Below are 9185 nucleotides of genomic sequence, written 5' to 3' on the forward strand. Positions count from 1 at the left end.
AAATGGTCAGCTTAAAGGGAACCATGACTGAGGCCAGCACATGTTGTTCTTGCCTCAAGATTAGCTCCACCATGGGCCAGAGAGGTCTGGGACAGACTTAGTAATCAACATAGCAATCACTAATGCTTACTGAGCAGTCATCCTATGCCCTGCACTGCTTTAAGGTCTTTACATAAATTCATTATTCTTTTTTTTTTTTTTTTTTTTTTTTTCTGAAGCTGGAAACGGGGAGAGACAGTCAGACAGACTCCCGCATGCACCCGACCGGGATACACCCGGCATGCCCACCAGGGGCGATGCTCTGCCCACCAGGGGGCGATGCTCTGCCCCTCAGGGGCGTCGCTCTCTTGTGACCAGAGCCACTCTAGCGCCTGGGGCAGAGGCCAAGGAGCCATCCCCAGCACCCGGGCCATCTTTGCTCCAATGGAGCCTTGGCTGCGGGAGGGGAAGAGAGAGACAGAGAGGAAGGGGGGGGGTGGAGAAGCAAATGGACGCTTTTCCTATGTGCCCTGGCTGGGAATCGAACCCGGGTCCCCTGCACGCCAGTCCGACACTCCAATTCATTATTCTTAAAACAGGTCTAAAAGGCATATACTAGTATTTTTATGTGGCTGATGAAGAAACTGGAACACAGATACTTTAAATGAATTGCTTAAGGTTTTCACTATTATAGTATGATGGTGTAAAATTATACGTATGCACAATTTGTTGAAACTCTTCTTTCAAAAAGTGGAGTACAAGTCTCCTCCTCCATTGGTTTAAATCAGACTTAGAGATCCAATTCTAATGAAAAGAATTATGTCAGAGACTTTCTTAGCTGGGATAGAAGATGCTGTTCCTTCTTCCTGGCTCTCTCATGAGTTGGTCACTCTGGGGGAAGTCGGTCATGACATCTTGACGACTCTCAGTAGCTTATAGAGAGGTCTATGTGGGAAGACCGACAAGCAGCACAAATGTGCCCCCATGGAAGTCAGCGCTCCTTCCCCAGTCAAGCCAGCAGATGAAAGCAGCAACATTATAGACCCTGAGCCAGCTAAGCCATTTCTACTTCTCTGATCTATAGAAACCATGAGATAATAAATGCTTATTGTTTGAATGGCTAGGTATAGAGTTATATGTTATGAATCAATATATGACTAATTCACATAGCTTCTAAGTTTCAGAGCCAAGATACCAACCCAAGGGTCTGAAGGCAGTCCAATTTACCATTATTTAGTTCTGCCTCTCCTGATAAAACTGATATTATTTGATGAGTTTAGATTCTGGGAAAAAAAGTGTTCAATAATTGGAAGAACTATTTCTTTCAACTTCTAAGTATTTTTAGACACTTAGAAAGGTGATGATGACTATGCACACATCGGCTTACAGTCACTCCTTCCCTTGGATGTTCTGAATGAATCAGTGCTGGTCAAGGTCTTTTGCTCTATCCTAATTTTTCTAGACTCCATGCAGATAATACCTTTCTATTACTTCAGATAAGCCTGTTAAAATATAATTAATCAGATTAATTACAGCTTCCTATAATGCCATTTCTTTCCTGATAATATACCATAATCACCTTAACCAAACTGGATATGTATCAAATTGATCAACCTCATGTATTAGACCTCTTTTATAATTATTACTTTTAGGCTGGGAGGAAAACATAAACATCTCATCTCTTAGATAGACTCACTGCTGCAAGTGGTTATTTCCCATGACATGTTGTTTAGGACCACCTAACTCTCAGAAGGTTGACTCTCTGCTGCTGCCTTGTTGATATAATAAATGTTAATGTCCATAGCCCCGGGCTTTACACAGAGTGGATGCTTGCTCATTGGTGATTCTTTCTCACCACTCCCCACATATACTATTAAGAGAAAGTCTTCCTTGGAAATTGGTAGAAATTTGTCAGTAACTAACCATCATTAGACATAATCCCACTAGTTGCAGTAAACATACATTCTCCACTCCCCACTTTTCAGCACCAAACTACCCAGAACTTACATTCAGAGATTTGTAAGGTACTTGGTAAGTAACTTCATAATTACTTAGAGTCAAGGAAGACAGATGGCCCTAAAGATTTTCCAGCCAAGAAGAGCTAACCTGACCCTGGGATCCTGACACATATCATCTCTCATCTCAAGAGATGTCCCATCACAATCTCTCTGTCTCTGCTCTTCTATGTTTTCTACGTGGCAGCCATATCAGTCCACTGCTTAAGAGCCAGAACAAAGTCCAGATTTCCCACCAGGTAATATAGAATTTTCTACAGTCTAATCTCTATCTATTTCCCAATAATCCTCATGCTGTTCAACTTAATAACACTGAACTCTAGAGAATTTCCTGAGCAACCATCCTCTCCAACTGAAACTCTCCTTAATATCTTTTTAAAGGCAGGCTATATTTCATCTCATCTGGGATATCATCCTTCCACTCCACCTGACTTCTGCCCTTGTGCCTTTCTCTGCACTGCTGGACTGGCCCCTCATCCTCCATGCTCCAACAATGCTCTGAAGATAGCTCCATGTACTGAGAGTGCTATGTAGACATTATCTGAATGTTTGTCTCTCTCAGTACATTATAAGCTCCTTGACAACAATTTCAGGGTCATATTTAACTTTGCGTTCCTGCTATCTGGCTAATATAGGTATTTAATAAATGAGATAAAGTATACAAAGTATGTAGCACAATATCTGACACAGTAAGTGATCCATTCATGTTGTTATTGTTAATTTGTTGAATGAAACCAATGGTTACTGCTCACATGTTCACAAGCAAGAATGTGTTTGCTTTCTTCCTGGAAAGAGCTAAGAAGAGGAAGGCTGAATGAAAAGAAAAGAATCAGAAAATACACATAGAAAACAATGACAAGTCTAAAGACACTAAAGCAATTAGATAAGCTAAATCTAGTGAGGTTAGAAGATTAAACAAACCTAGGGGAATTTGACACATTTTCTCGGCAGGATAGATAGTCTTTACCATGAAAGCAGCTTTGAGAGAATTGGTAAATTCCCTATACCCTGAGTCACTAAAAATAGAACAGATAGCGTGGTTGCCACCGACTCTGCCCATGGGGTCGTACCAGCCTCTCCCCTGACTGCCTGTCTTCCAGCAGCAGCCAAGGCACAGTAAGTAGGTACCTTGTAGGCATCTTTGAACTCTAAAAACAGAAAAGATATGCTTTTAAGGGTTAATGCTGAGGAACACTGTGAAATCTTCGAATGATAACCAGTCATCTCTGTAGCAGTGACCAAGAAGAGATGGTTTTGGGTGAAACTGAAGACGATCTGGAAGAGATGATGGGTGTAAACGATCTGCCTACCCCACCACTTGCTTGCATGGTCCGTAAAGCAGTTTTTGAGGTGCAAGAGCAGAGAGACTTGAAGTACTTTTCGGCATCTGTGACAACCAGGTTACATCTCAGTGTTTAAAAGCTTTAGAAGGTCGACCTGGAAATGCTGAGGTCACTGGTTCAAAACCCTGGGCTTGCCTGGTCAAGGCATATATGGGAGTTGATGCTTCCAGCTCCTCTCCCCTTCTCTCTGTCTCTCTCTCTCTCCTCTCTCTCCCTCTCTGTCTTCTCTCTAAAAATAAATTAATTAATTAAAATAATAATAATAATAAATAAATAAATAAATAAAAGCTTTAGAAGAGTCAGAGTACATTTCAGCAAGCCTGAAGCAGCAGCAAGGGTGCCAATACCATGAAACAGACTCCAATGGGAAGAAGCAGAAGCTGTATTTGCACAGGTCCCAATGGCCAGTGAGATATGGGACAGATCATATCTGTTGCCAGCCCAGCAGGTCAAGCAGTTCTTCATCTCATCTCCCCTCCAGCATCTCCAGGTGGCAGCAGGGTGAAGATGCAATGCCTGTTATAAATTATGATTTACTCTGAGCTGTTTCCAGATTGGCTCTAGAAAAATATGAATTTCACGCAGGAACTGAGTAGACACCCAGCATGGTGGTTCATGTCTATGAAAGTGAAATTAAAAAAACAAAGAAAAAAAAGAAAGAAAAAAAATTAAAAAAAAAAAAAAGAAAGAAGAAACAACAACAAAAAAAAAACAAAAACAGAAAATTACCCAAATGAGATGCCCTCAACTTCCCACACAGCACTGAGTAAGCACCAGACCTTTGATGGCCAGATGTGTGGCAGCTGCCACCTTGGGCCTCAGTCAAGGACTGCTGCTAGTGGTGGGTTTATTGCTGCTGATGGTGTAGGGGAGGGAAGGAGGGTAGGAGATTCAGTCTGATCACCAAGCCTGCACTGCGAGCACAGTAGTATGGAGTAGTGGCTGATTTTACTTGGTCAAAATTTTAACTGATATTCTCAACAGCACTTAAAAGAATTAGCCCCCAACAAATGGCATGGATCATTTTTAAACAGTAGCAAATTAAGAAAATGACTCCTGCCCTGGCCGGTTGGCTCAGCGGTAGAGCGTCGGCCTGGCGTGCGGGGGACCCGGGTTCGATTCCCGGCCAGGGCACACAGGAGAAGCGCCCATCTGCTTCTCCACCCCTCACCCCCCTCCTTCCTCTCTGTCTCTCTCTTCCCCTCCCGCAGCCAAGGCTCCATTGGAGCAAAGATGACCCGGGTGCTGGGGATGGCTCCTTGGCCTCTGCCCCAGGCACTAGAATGGCTCTGGTCGCAGCAGAGCGATGACCCGGAGGGGCAGAGCATCGCCCTCTGGTGGGCAGAGCATCGCCCCTGGTGGGCATGCCAGGTGGATCCCGGTCGGGCACATGTGGGAGTCTGACTGTCTCTCCCCGTTTCCAGCTTCAGAAAAATACAAAAAAAAAAAGAGAGAGAGAGAGAGAAAATGACTCCTTCCAGCAATATTCATTTCCCTGATTTGAGTAACATGGGCTCCCCAAAAACTAAACTATAGTCACTAATTTATTAATTTAAAAATAATCTTACAATTTTAATGCCCTAGACCCCTGGTCAGCAAACTGCCGCTTGCGAGCTACATGCAGCTCTTTGGTCCCTTGAGTGTGGCTCTTCCACAAAATACCACGTGCAGGCGCTACCATGATAAGGAATGTACCTACCTATATAGTTTAAGTTTAAAAAATTTGGCTCTCAAAAGAAATTTCAGTCGTTGTACTGTTGATATTTGGCTCTGTTGACTAATGAATTTGCCGACCACTGCTAGTGTTTATTTTTGTGCTGCTATAATACCTTCTAACTAAAACACTTGATCAAACGTTAAATTGTTATTCAGTATACATGAAATTTTTTTGCATGAAAAGAAACCTGAAATATAAACAAACTCATAAAAAATCATTTTTTTCAAGAATTTTTTTCTTTAGCTTTGGGGAAGAAATGCCATATTTATTTTGATCATCAGAATCAAATGGCACAAATCTATGTGCACATTGTTCTCTCGCTTGGAAGTCGGAGGAAAGTGATGCACACACCACTCCTACTTTGGAAGGGGGACCTATGACCAGTGCGCCTGACTGATTATGACACAGGTGGTGACTACAATCTGCCACTTTGATCATGCCATAGCCTTTAAGCACACTGAATTGTCTTCAATCACCAGCTGAATTTTTCTATGCTACACATATTTGTGTGTGTCATTCATAGACTTTGCATTAGAAAGACAATTAGATTTTTTTATTGATTTTAATTTATTGTTTACATAGATTCTAGTGTTGCCCCAAATGCATCCCCTTCCCCCGTATTCCCCTCAACATCTTTCTTACCCCCCTTCCCAAAGTGCCCTCCCCCCTTCCCTTCAGGTTTATGCCATCCTATCATCCCCTTTCCCTCTGTTCTCTTTCCTTCTGGTCCCTTTGAACCCTCCTCTGTCTCAATTCCATTCCTCAGTTCACATTGTTCATTGGATTACTCAACTGAGTGAGGTCATATAATATTTTTCTCTTTCTGCCTGGCTTATTTCACTTAACATAATAGTTTCCATGTCCATGCATGTTGTCGCAAAAGGTAAGATTTCCTTCTTTTTCATGGCCCCATAGTATTCCACTGTGTATACGTACCACTGCTTTTTAATCCACTCATCCACTGACAGACACTTGAGCTGTTTCCAGATCTGCGCTATTGTGAACAAAGCTGCCATAAACATGGGGGTACATTTCTCCTTTTGAAACAGTACTATGGTGTTCTTGGGGTATATTCCTAAAAGTGGGATAGCTGGCTCAAAAGGCAATTTGATTTTTAATTTTTTGAAGTATCTCCATACTGTTTTACACAGTGGCTGCACTAGTCTGCATTTCCACCAGCAGTGCAGGAGGGTTCACTTTTCTCCACATCCTCGCCAGCACTTACTCTGTGTTGTTTTGTTGATGAGCACCATTCTGATTGATGTGAGGTGATGATATCTCATGTGGTTTTAATTTGCGTTTCTCTAATGATTAGTGATGTTGAGCATTTTTTCATATTTCTATTGGCCATCTGTATGTCCTCTTTGGAGAAGTGTCTATTCATCTCTTTTGCCCATTTTTTGATTAGACTGTTTATCTTCCGGGTGTTGAGTTTTACAAGTTCTTTAAAAATTTTGGTTATTAATCCCTTATCAGACGTATTGTCGCACATGTTCTCCCATTGTGTAGTTTGTCTTTTTATTCTGTTCTTATTGTCTTTAACTGTGCAAAAGCTTTTCAGTTTGATATAGTCCCATTTGTTTATCCTTTCTTTTATTTCACTTGCCTGTGGGGATAAATCAGCAAATATATTGCTGCGAGAGATGTTGGAGAGCTTACTGCCTATGTTTTCTTCTAAGATGCTTATGGTTTCACGACTTACATTTAAATCTTTTAACCATTTTGAGTTTATTTTTGTGAATGGTGTAAGTTGGTGGTCTAGTTTCATTTTTCTGCAGGTAGCTGTCCAATTTTCCCAACACCATTTGTTGAAGAGGTTTTCTTGACTCCATTGTATTTCCTTACCTCCTTTGTCAAATATCAGTTGTCCATAAAGGTATGGGTTTATTTCTGGGTTCTCAGTTCTGTTCCATTGATCTATATGCCTGTTTTTATGCCAGTACCAAGCTGTTTTGAGTACAATGGCCTTGTAATATAACTTGATATCAGGAAGTGTGATACCACCCACTTTATTCTTCCTTTTTAAGATTGCTGAGGCTATTTGTGTCCTTTTTTGGTTCCATATAAATTTTTGGAATATGTGTTCTATATCTTTGAAGTATGTCATTGATATTTTAATTGGTATTATACTGAGTTTATAAATTCCTTTGGGTAATACAGACACTTTAATGATGTTTATTCTTTCTAACCATGATCATGGTATATGCTTCACTTGTTTGTATCTTCCTTGATTTCTTTTATCAGTTTTATAATTTTCTGAGTAAAAGTCTTTAATCTCCTTGGTTAAATTTACTTCTAGGTACTTTATTTTTTGGTTGCAATAGTGAAGGGGATTGTTTCCTTAATTTCTTTTTCTGACTGTTCATTTTTGGTATACAAAAATGCCTCTGATTTCTGAATACTAATTTTATACCCTGCCACCTTGCTGAATTCATTTATAAAGTTCAGACTTAAGGGTTTACTATATACAATATCATATCATCTGAAAATAATGATAGTTTTACTTCTTCTTTTCCAATTTGAATGCCTTTTGTTTCTTCTTGTCTGATTGCTGTGGCGAGGACTTCCAGGACTATGTTGAATAAGAGTGGTGAAAGGGGGCACTCCTGCCTTGTTCCTGATCTTAAGGGGATTGCTTTTAATTTTTGCCCATTGAGTATGATGTTGACTGTGGGTTTGTCATAGATGGCCTTTATCATGTTGAGGTATGTTCCCTATATTCCCACTTTGCTGAGAGTTTTGGTCATGAATGGGTACTAGATTTTATCAAATGCTTTTTCCGCATCTATTGAAATGATCATGTGGTTTTTCTCCTTCCTTTTGTTTATGTGATGAATCACATTAATTGATTTGTGAATATTGTATCAGCCTCCCCAGAATAAATCCCACTTGATCATGTTATATGATTTTTTTTTTCATATGTTGCTGGATCCAGTTGGCTAATATTTTGTTGATGATTTCAGCATCCAAATTCTTCAGGGATATTGGCCTATAATTTTCTTTTCTTGTGTTGTCTTTGCCTGGTTTTGGAATCAGAAATATGCTAGCCTCATAAAAGGAGCCTGGAAGTCTTCCTTCCTCTTGAATTTTTTGAAATAGTTTGAGAATGATAGGAGTTAGTTCTTCTTTTAATATTTGGTAGAATTTACTTGTGAAGCTATCGGGCCCCAGGCTATTGTTTGTTGGGAGTTTTTTGATAACTATTACTATCTCATTTGTTGTAATCAGTCTGTTTAGGTTTTCTGATTCTTCCTGATTGATTTTTAAAATATATGTTTCAAGGAATTTCTTCATTTTATTTAGGTTGTCAAATTTTTTGGCATACAGTTCTTCATAGTATTTTCTTACAATTCTTTGTATTTCTGTTGTGTCAGTTGTTATTTCTTCACTCTCATTTCTAATTTTATTTGAGTCCTTTCTCTTTTTTTCTTGATGAGTCTGGTTAAAGGTTCATCTATCTTGTTTGCCTTTTCAAAGAACCAGCTCCTTGTTTCATTTATCCTCTGTATTGTTTCTTTAGCCTCTATGTCATTTATTTCCGCTCTAATCTTTATTATTTTCTTCCTTCTACTCCCTCTGGGCTTTACTTGCTGTTCTTTTTCTAGTTCTTTTAGATACAGGGTTGTTTATTTGAGCTTTTTCTAGCTTCTTAAAGTATGCCTATAATGCTATGAACTTCCCTCTCAGAATTGCTTTTGCGGCGTCCCATAAATTTTGAGTCGTTGTATGCTCATTATCATTCATTTCTAGAAATATTTTTATTTCTTTGATCTCATTGTTAACCCATTCGTTATTTAATAACATGCTATTTAGTTTCTAAGTGTTTGAGTATTTTTCAGTTTTTCTGTTGTGGTTGATTTCTAGTTTCATGCCATTGTGATCAGAGAAAATGCTTGATATGATTTCAATCTTCTTAAATTTGTTGAGACCACTTTTGTGCCCTAACATGTGGTCTATCCTAGAAAATGTGCCATGAGCACTTGAAAAGAATGTATATTCTGCTGCTTTAGAGTGAAAGGTTCTGAAGTTATCTATTAAATCCAGTTGATTTAGTGTGTCCTTTAAGTCTGCTGTTTCTTTGTTAATATCTTTCTTGAGGATCTATCTAGTGATGTTAGTGGGGTATTGCAA

At 39.6% G+C, this 9185-nt stretch overlaps 1 pseudogene; it reads left to right on the plus strand.

The window, feature by feature from the left end:
• The first annotated feature begins 3175 nt into the window (after window positions 1–3175).
• LOC136309362 (calcipressin-3-like) lies at window positions 3176–4009 on the plus strand (annotated as a pseudogene).
• Window positions 4010–9185: the final 5176 nt, after the last annotated feature.

Source organism: Saccopteryx bilineata, chromosome 6 (assembly GCF_036850765.1).
Source record: "Saccopteryx bilineata isolate mSacBil1 chromosome 6, mSacBil1_pri_phased_curated, whole genome shotgun sequence".
In the NCBI taxonomy this organism is placed as follows: domain Eukaryota; kingdom Metazoa; phylum Chordata; class Mammalia; order Chiroptera; family Emballonuridae; genus Saccopteryx; species Saccopteryx bilineata.